This window comes from Nomascus leucogenys, chromosome 15, assembly GCF_006542625.1.
Source record: "Nomascus leucogenys isolate Asia chromosome 15, Asia_NLE_v1, whole genome shotgun sequence".
In the NCBI taxonomy this organism is placed as follows: Eukaryota; Metazoa; Chordata; class Mammalia; order Primates; family Hylobatidae; genus Nomascus; species Nomascus leucogenys.
Window position 1 is genome coordinate 62,239,338 of NC_044395.1, and position 8,940 is coordinate 62,248,277.

The following is an 8,940-nucleotide window of genomic DNA, read 5'->3' on the forward strand; positions in this document are numbered from 1 at the left end:
TTTATTTCCTCTAGGAGCCATGGTTCAGTGTTCATGATTTCAACAACTTTATAGAACATAACTACCATAAAGTCAAAATAATACTACATAATGTGGAATTTATAGCATATATGAATGCAAAGTATATAACCATGAAGACAGTAGGGTGGTATTTAGAAGTATACTGTTCTAAGGCAGGGCACAGTGGCTCACGCCTGTAATCCCAGTACTTTGGGAGGTCAAGGTGGGCGTATCACTTGAGGTCAGGAGTTTGAGACCAGCCTGGCCAATGCTGTCTCTACTAAAAACATAAAAATTAGCCAGGAGTGGTGGCACATGCCTGTAGTCCCAGCTACTCGGGAGGCTGAGGCAGGAGAATCTCTTGAACCCAGGAGGTAGAGGTTGTAGTGAGCTGAGATTGTGCCATTGCACTACAGCCTGGGTGACAGAGCAAAACTCTGTTAAAAAAAAAAAAAAAAAGAAGTAAGTATACTGTTTTAAGATTCTTTTTTTTTTTTTTTTTTTTTTTTTGAGACGGAGTCTCACTCTGTCACCCAGGCTGGAGTACAGTGGTGCGATCTTGGCTCACTGCGACCTCTGCCTCCCTGGTTCAAGTGATTCTTCTGTCTCAGCCTCCAACGTAGCTGGGACTACAGGCGCATGCCACCACACCCGGCTAATTTTTGTAGTTTTAGTAGAGATGGGGTTTTACCATATTGGCCAGGCTGGCCTCAAACTCTTGACCTCGTGATCCGCCTGCCTTGGCCTCCCAAAGTGCTGGGATTACAGGCGTGAGCTACCGCGCCCGGCCAAGATTCTTATATTCGTAAGTACTAGAGTATTTTTGGCAGGCAGGCTATGATAAAAAGAAGATGCATATGCATCTATACAGCAACCACCAAAAATAACACAAATGGACATAAGCAGAAATTCAATAATGGTGACACAAATTAAATTAATAATAATTCATATAGGAGATAAAATTGAATAAGAATAATTTTCCAACTAAAGATAGAGAAATGAAAATCTGAAAACAGAAATAGAAATCAAACACCATGATAGATAAATCCAAACATTAAACACTAATTTAATGCAAATGGATTAAATACTCTCATTAAAAGGCAGCATTTGTTGACCTTTTATAAATGCAAGCAATTATGTTATTATCAAAAAACATACTTTAACATTAAAAGACATAGACAATTTGAAAATAAAATGATAACAAAGAAAAAAATATATATCTAGACTGTTAAGTGGTTGTCCCAGCCCTGCTCACACACCTCCAGACACAGAACACTTACTACCTCCTGAGGCAGCCTTCCATTCTTGCACAGCTCTGATTGTTACAAAGTTACTCCTCAAAGCTAAAATTTGCCACCAACATTGTAATAATTCTGCGCCCCCTGCACTAAGAGGACTTCCCTGGCCATGCCTTACATCCCTTTCTAGTGGTACTGACCACACTCTATTATAGTTCCTTGTTTCCATGCCCGATCCCATCCAGACTGTGAGCTCCCCAGGCAGGGACTATAGCTGTGTCATCTGTGGCCTTTTCAGCTCCCAGTCCTGGGCCTCCCACAGAGGAGGCGCCCAGAAACAGTCTGTGGAATCAGAGAATGGATTGTCTCAGAAGTGGTCTCTACTTCAAGTTAAACATTCCTTATTGTTCTTATGTTCTTCATGGCTTCCAGACCCCACTCCACTGCCCTCATGGCCATAGGCTCCAATTGGTTAATGTGCCCTTAATATATGCAGCTTGGAGTTGAAGATAACATGTATGGTATGGTCTGGCCAGGTTCAAGCCTGTGCTGGACCCTGAGGACAGAGATGGATCCAACTTGGTCCATCTTCGAGGAGCTCACCGCCTTGTAGAGAAGACACATCTGTAAACAAACACATGCAGTAAAGTGCTACACACACTGAGAGAAGCTTGCATAGGGAACTGTAGGGACATAAAGGAAGTACTAAGTCTTAAAAGGGAGGATGAGGGCAGAAAAGGCTCAAAGTGACACTGAATTAGTGAGGACTTTAGGTGGTAGGTAACAGGAAAGCCAGCTCAAACTAGCTCAAGTGAAAAGAGAATATTTTAAATCTCATAACTGAAAAGTCTGTGGATAGACTTCAGGCACAGATTGATCCAGGGACTCAAACAATGGCATCAAGACTTGGTTTTTCTTCCTCTGTTCCTTAGCTCTGCTGACCTCAGAATTGGCTTCACTCTTTCCTGTGTGGTGCCAAAGATGGCTGTTGGTCACACCACACTTAGATTCTAAAGCTTAGCCACCCCTACTTCCGTATACATTCAGCCTAAGGCCCAGGAAGGATTCTGGATAAATCATCACTCCAAGGAGCGTCATGACCCTCTTGTAATCAACAGATGGGGCTTAGCCCCACCTGAACCATATGGGCTGAGAGCAAGGGAGGGAAGGGTGACTCCCCAAAAGGAAGAGAGAGGTTCCGTTCCCAAAAGAAGGAATTCTGGAAAGGCCAAGACATCAGATGTCCACTATGGCCTCAGAAGATAAGTAAAGAATTGTGGGATAGATAAGAAGACATGGTGTGTTCCAGGCAGAATAAGAAGCATGAGAGTCTCTGAGGTGTGAAGCTGTTCTGGGGAACTCAAGTGCCTGTTTTGCCCCAGACTATAGCAGGTGTTTTAGGTGCTCCATGTATATTTGCCTGGCCCTTCCATTTCAGTGCCATTTCAAATATCTGTTGGAAATAGACATTTCAGGCTGGGTGCAGTGGCACACTCCTGTAATACCAGCACTTTGGGAGGCCGAGACAGGAGGATCACTTGAGCTCAGGAGTTCGAGACCAGCCTGGGCAACGTAGCAAAAACCTGTCTTTACAAAAAATGCAAAAATTAGCCAGGCATGGTGGCGTGCACTTGTAGTCCCAGCTACTTGGGAGGCTGAGGCAAAAAGATTGCTTGAGTCCAGGAAGTGAAGGCTGCAATGAGCCAAGATCATCACCACTGCACTCCAGCCTGGAGCCTGGGTGACAGAGTGAGACCCTGTCAAAAAAAAAAAAAAAAAAAAAAAAAAAAAAAAAAAAAAAAGAAGAAGAAGAAGAACAAAAAGAAGAAGAAGAAGAAAGAAGAAGAAGAGAAATAGACATTTCAGTGTCTATTTCCACCTGCCAGCATCTGTACCTTTTGTCTCAGGACTTTTGGAGGGACCAGGGCTGTCAACCCATGTGTCAGGCTGGACACGCTGGAGAATTCATGTCCCGCGAGCAGCCCTCGGCTAATGACTGACTCCCCTAGCCCCCTTGCCTCTAATGAGGGGTAACTCTGGATGTGTGTTCTACCCAGGCCTCTAGGGTTCCCTAGCAGGGCTAAGCTTGCTAAGGGTATGCCTTATTAAAGGCTCCATTCACTCCTGTGTTACTTCACCACTCTCCTAATTGCGTTTCCCGGGATCACGTCACACAGGAACCACTTGTACTCAAATCCATGTTCCAGGGCCTGCTTCTGGGAGAATCCAAAATAGCCACAAACACATTCTTCTAAAAACAAAGCTTAAGTCAGTGTCAACACTTTTTGTTTTTGTTTTGTTTTGCTGCCACACTATCCTATTTACTTAGGTGGGATAACAAGTATGCATAACATCTGAGGTACAGCCCCTCCTTGCAGGAGCTCCTGGTCTGAGGGGAAGGCAATAATAAGCATTTCATGGCTTTCAAAGTGCCTTCTCGGCCATGAGTCCATTTGCTTCTTGGAACCCTGCAAGGTTTGCAGGACCAAGATTCTTGTTGTGCAAGTGAGGAACACAGAGGCTCAAAGTGGGGCAGTGACTTGGCCCGGGTCCCAGGGCCGATGATCCTTGGCTGACCCCTTTCTTGGCTTGTGCCTGTGTCAGCACCATCCAGGTGGTCTCTTATCACTAAGAAGAATTAGGGAATCCTTCCTTTCTCCATAGGTTCAGCCAGAGCTCCAGTAAAGACACCCACATCTGTTGCCTGTTTTCTAAACATTGATGACTTTGGAGGTAGAAGATTAGAAGCACCAAAAACCAAACAGAATTCTGATCCCCCCAGGGGCTGCTTCATCTATTGCCCCCTCTTGGACTAGGGGCTCTCCCAGTGAGAGCAATGTTTTCCATGCAGTCAGGGCCATTCTTCCCATATCAGACTGTACCCTCCCCAAGAACACGGACTTACACAAGGATGATACATATGAAAAAGGGGAGATACGTGGGATGGGAGCAGTCAGGGGACACAGACAAAGGCATCTAATTTAGGGCAGGGGAGATTTCCAGGAGGAAGTAGCATCTAAGGGTGAGTTAGCCAGCCCCAGGAGGAATTACGTTCCAGGCAGAGAGAACAGCATAGGCAAAGGCCTGAAGATGACAGAGAGCATGTGGGTATTTGAGGAACTGAGATTGTCCCCTCCTGCTCCTTTCTGGGGTGAAAACCCAAGCTCGCATCCTCCACCCACATTCCTTAGTTCTTCTACTCCTTCCTCCCACCCCTTGCCTGGAGCACGCTGAAAAGGAACAGGGGAGGACCCTACTCATCTGACAGATGCACTGCCTGTGCTGGATCCTTCCACTTGTCCCTGCATGGGCTCACCACCCTTCTCCACCCACAGTAGGGCACCTGACTCTGGAGCTTCCATCTGGGTTGAGCCAACAGGAGGCAGTGGTAGAAGACCACAGGATGGGAGGGGAGAGAGGGAAAGGTGCTTGTTCCCCTGGCTCTCTCCCTGTGAGAGGTTAGCCTCTACCAAAGGCCACAGTTCCAGCCCGGATGCCCTCCCCACCACTGCCCTCTCTGAGTTCCAGTAACCCCTTCCTCCCCTCGCCCTGTCAGCCCAGGTCGTTTCCATCCTTACTGTTGCTAGCCAGACATACTGCACTATTTTGTCTTGATTTCCTAAACCCTTGCCACACTCTGAATTACCCATTTTCAGGGTGCCATCTGTTTCCTACCTGGACCTTGGTGATGCACAGCCCTAATCCACAGTTAGAGGATGGACGGGGTGTGCTAAGCCCTGCAAAATGCTGGGAACCTGGGAGGAGTTATTGAGTTATTGGTATTCAGCTCAATTCCACCTCACTTGCCTATACTTTTTTTCCCCCGAGACAGAGCCTTGCTCTGTTGCCCAGGCTGGAGTGCAATGGCATGATCTCGGCTCACTGCTACCTCCACTTCCTGGGATTGAGCAATTCTCCTGCCTCAGACTCCCAAGTAGCTGGGATTACAGGTGCCCGCCACCATGCCTGGCTAATTTTTTGTATTTTTAATAGAGACAGGTTTCACCATGTTGGCCAGACTGGTCTTGAACTCCTGACCTCAGGTAATCAAATTGCCTCAGCCTCCCAAAGTGCTGGGATTACAGGCATGAGCCACTGTGCCTGGCCCCTCACTTGCCTCTCTCCAGCCCAACTCACGAGGGTCCAGAGCTGTTCTAAGCACAATATTTGCAGCAAATAACAAATCCACAAGGATGTATTACTGACCCTGTTTTCAGAAGAGGAAACTGAGTTTCAGAAGAAGAAATTGCCCAAATTCATGTAGTTAGAGGCAAGTCCACTGTTTGAATTCCAGTCTAGACTCCAAAGGACCAAATGAGACAACAAGTGCGAAGATGCTTTTGCAACTATGAAGAGCCACCATACCTGTCTGAGCTAAGAACTGTGGTGTGGTGCCTGACCCTCCCCACAAGGCTGTCTTGAAGAAGGTCAGATCTGGCAGGAACCCTAGAGAACAGGCAGTCTCACACCATCCTGTGCAGAGAGGGAAACAGGTCCAGAGAGGACAAGTAGTTCCGCCAAAGATGAATATTTGCTGTTGGAATCAGAATGAGAATCCAGAACGCACATCTTCAGACACCTCATAAACACATCAGTGAGAAAGATGTAGCACTCCCCTTAGAGAGGGATTTGGAAGAAAGAGAAGAAGAAGGGATAGAGAAGAGGGAACGAGTTGATTTCTGGGCTGTAGCATTTCAGATTTTGGGAATGCAAGGGATTAAGGACCAAACTGAAAAGCCAGGAGGACATAAGACCCCGGAGGCACAGACACGGGCTCCTCATGAGTAATAGAATAAAGTAACTTGATGTGACTGTTCAACTTCCTCTGTGAGTCACACTGCATTTCCCCCTGGTGACCCAGCCTTCTGAAACTGTTGATAAGTACCATCCACACTCACCCTACCTCTCAACATTTTCCCCCCACTTCCTAGACCTTAAGTTAGGAACATCAAATATATCAGAGTCATCTGGTTAGGTGTTACCGAAAAATCAAGATGTAACTCAAGGGTTACCATGGTGGAAAAGAAACAACTGGTCTCTGTTCTCATAGCGCTTCCAGTCCAATGGGAAAGGCAGGCCCCAAACAGATGAACAGAAGATTGGGTTGAGTTCTATGAAGAAAACAAACAGGGAACTGGATGGATGATGGTGCCATTGACTGAGACACAGAAAATTGAAAGGGAAAGAAGACAAGAGTTCCAGTTCCCACATTATCCAAACAGAGACATCAGGGAGGTTGTTGGATATGGGAGTTCGATGCTTGGAAGAAAGGTTTGACCCAGAGGTTGAAAAAGTCTCCTACTGACCTTTGAGGCTCTCTCAGGTTCTATCTCTTCTTGGAAGCTTTCTCTGATAACATAATTCCTAAGGGTCTTCCTTCTCATGACCATTATTCACTCACTCATATATTCAACAAATTTTTACTAAGATCTCCTCTGTGCTAGGCTTGGTGCTGGGAATGGCTTAGTGCCCTTGATGAATTTATGTTCTAGGTGTGGAGTCAACCGATAGAGGAGACAATTGTAACACAGAATGGTAAGTGCTGTGTGAGAGGAAAGCCCAAGGGGCTGTAGGAGCAGAGAAAGTGGGCCTCTGTGCCAGTCAGGTCCTGTAGAAAGAAGATGCCCATCTCATATGGATAATTCAAGAAGGCTCTATTCAGAGATGGGCAGAGAGTGGAGAAAACCACAGGGGTTGTGAGGTATCCTGGAGCTGAAAGCACCTAGGCATCACTACCACCCCTAGGCCTGAAGAGGAAAGAGAAGGAGGTGGTTACAGGAATCCAGACTCAGGGAGAGCTCTAAGATAGGGCTGAGGGCAGCCGGAGCTGTGAGCCTCAGTTGAAGATGCAGCAAGAACAACAACAAAAGACTTTTTTTTTTTGTAAGTGAAATATATCAGAATCATCTGGTAGGGTGTTACTGAAGAACAAGGCAGGGGATGGAGGTAGGGAGGCAGGAGAAGGGAGGAATTCACATTTATAAATTGGATGCTCAGGGAAGGCCTCACCAAGAAGGTGACATTTAAGCCAAGACTTGTTTGCAGCATATCTCTTAAGTGAGTCTTCCCCTCATCCCTTCAGTCAGCTCATCCTACCCTCAAACTCCATCCACCCCACTCCCCCATCTTCCCCATCCCAGGGTCAGGGCCATTTCTCCAATGTCTTTGGATTAGGGAGCTCCTTGAAGTCCCTGTCAGACTAGAGATCCCCAGGGACAGGAACTCTGTTTCCTCCTGCTCTTTCTCATCCAGTGACAATAGAAGTTGCCATTTATTAAGCCTATGCCTCATGCTAGGCCTGGCTCTAGGCATATTATACACATCACTTCATCTAAGCCTCCTGGCAAGGCTCCAGGGCACAGGTGGGGAACATGAGGCAGCTCAGCCCCCTTTCCAATGGCCAGCTGCCTTCCCTGACATGGTTCCTGCCTTATCCTCACCCCAGAGAAGGGGGAGTAGAGGATAGACCTTAAATTCTTTTTTTTTTTTTCTTTGAGACAGAGTCTCACTCTGTCACCCAGGCTGGAGTGCAGTGGCACAATCTCAGCTCACTGCAACCTCTGCCTCCCGGGTTCAGGTGATTCTTCTGCCTCAGCCTCCCAAGTAGCTGGGATTACAGATGCATGCCACCATGCCCGGCTAATTTTTTTTTTTTAATCTTTAGTAGAGATGGGGTTTCACCATATTGACCAGGCTGGTCTTGAACTCCTTGACCTTGTGATCCGCCCACCTCCCAAAGAGCTGGGATTACAGATGTGAGCCACTGCGCCCGGCAAATTTTTTTTTTTTTCTTGAGATAGGGTCTCACTTTGTTGTCTAGGCTGTAGTGAATGCAGTGGCACAATCTTGGCTCACTGTAGCCTCAACCTCCTGGGCTCAAGCAATCCTCCCACCTCAGCCTCTCAAGTAGCTGGTACTACAGGCACATAGCATCATGCCCAGCTAATTTTTGTATTTTTTGTAGAAATGAAGTCCCACTATGTTACCCAGGTTGGTCTTGAACTCCTGGGCTCAAGTGATCCACCCACCTCAGCCTCCCAAAATGCTGGGATTACAGGCATGAGCCACTGCTCCTGGCCGACCTTAAATTCTTGAAGGACTGTAAAAGGGAACACAGATCAGACTTCTATTTTATGCCTCCAGTGGGTGCAAGGACCAAAGGGTAGAAGTCAACGGGAGGCAGTTTTTGTTAAAATGTGAGAACATCCTAACAATCAGAGCTGTTCGGCTGCCTTGCAGGCATTGAGCTCCCCAGACGTGTGTAAGAGAAGCTAGATAGCCTCATTTCAAAAATGAAATAGAGGTGGAGTGTGGTGGCTCATGCCTGTAATCCCAACACTTTGGGAGGCCAAGGCGGGCAGATTACTTGAGGTCAAGTGTTCGAGACCAGCCTGGCTAACATGGCAAAACCCCATCTCTACTAAAAATACAAAAATTAGCTGGGTGTGGTAGTGCACCTGTAATTCCAGCTACTCAAGAGGCTGAGGCACAAGAATTGCTTGAACCTGGGAGGCAGAGGTTGCAGTGAGCTGAGATCGCACCACTGCACTCCAGCCTAGGTGATATGTTTCCAAAAATAAAGAAATGGGAGAATCTGTTAGGCTCATGAGGGATTTGACTAGGAAACTCTTGAGAGTTCTTCCAATTTACATTCCAGAACCCTAAGATGATATGATTCTAAGACTTTGGTTCTAAGATTTTA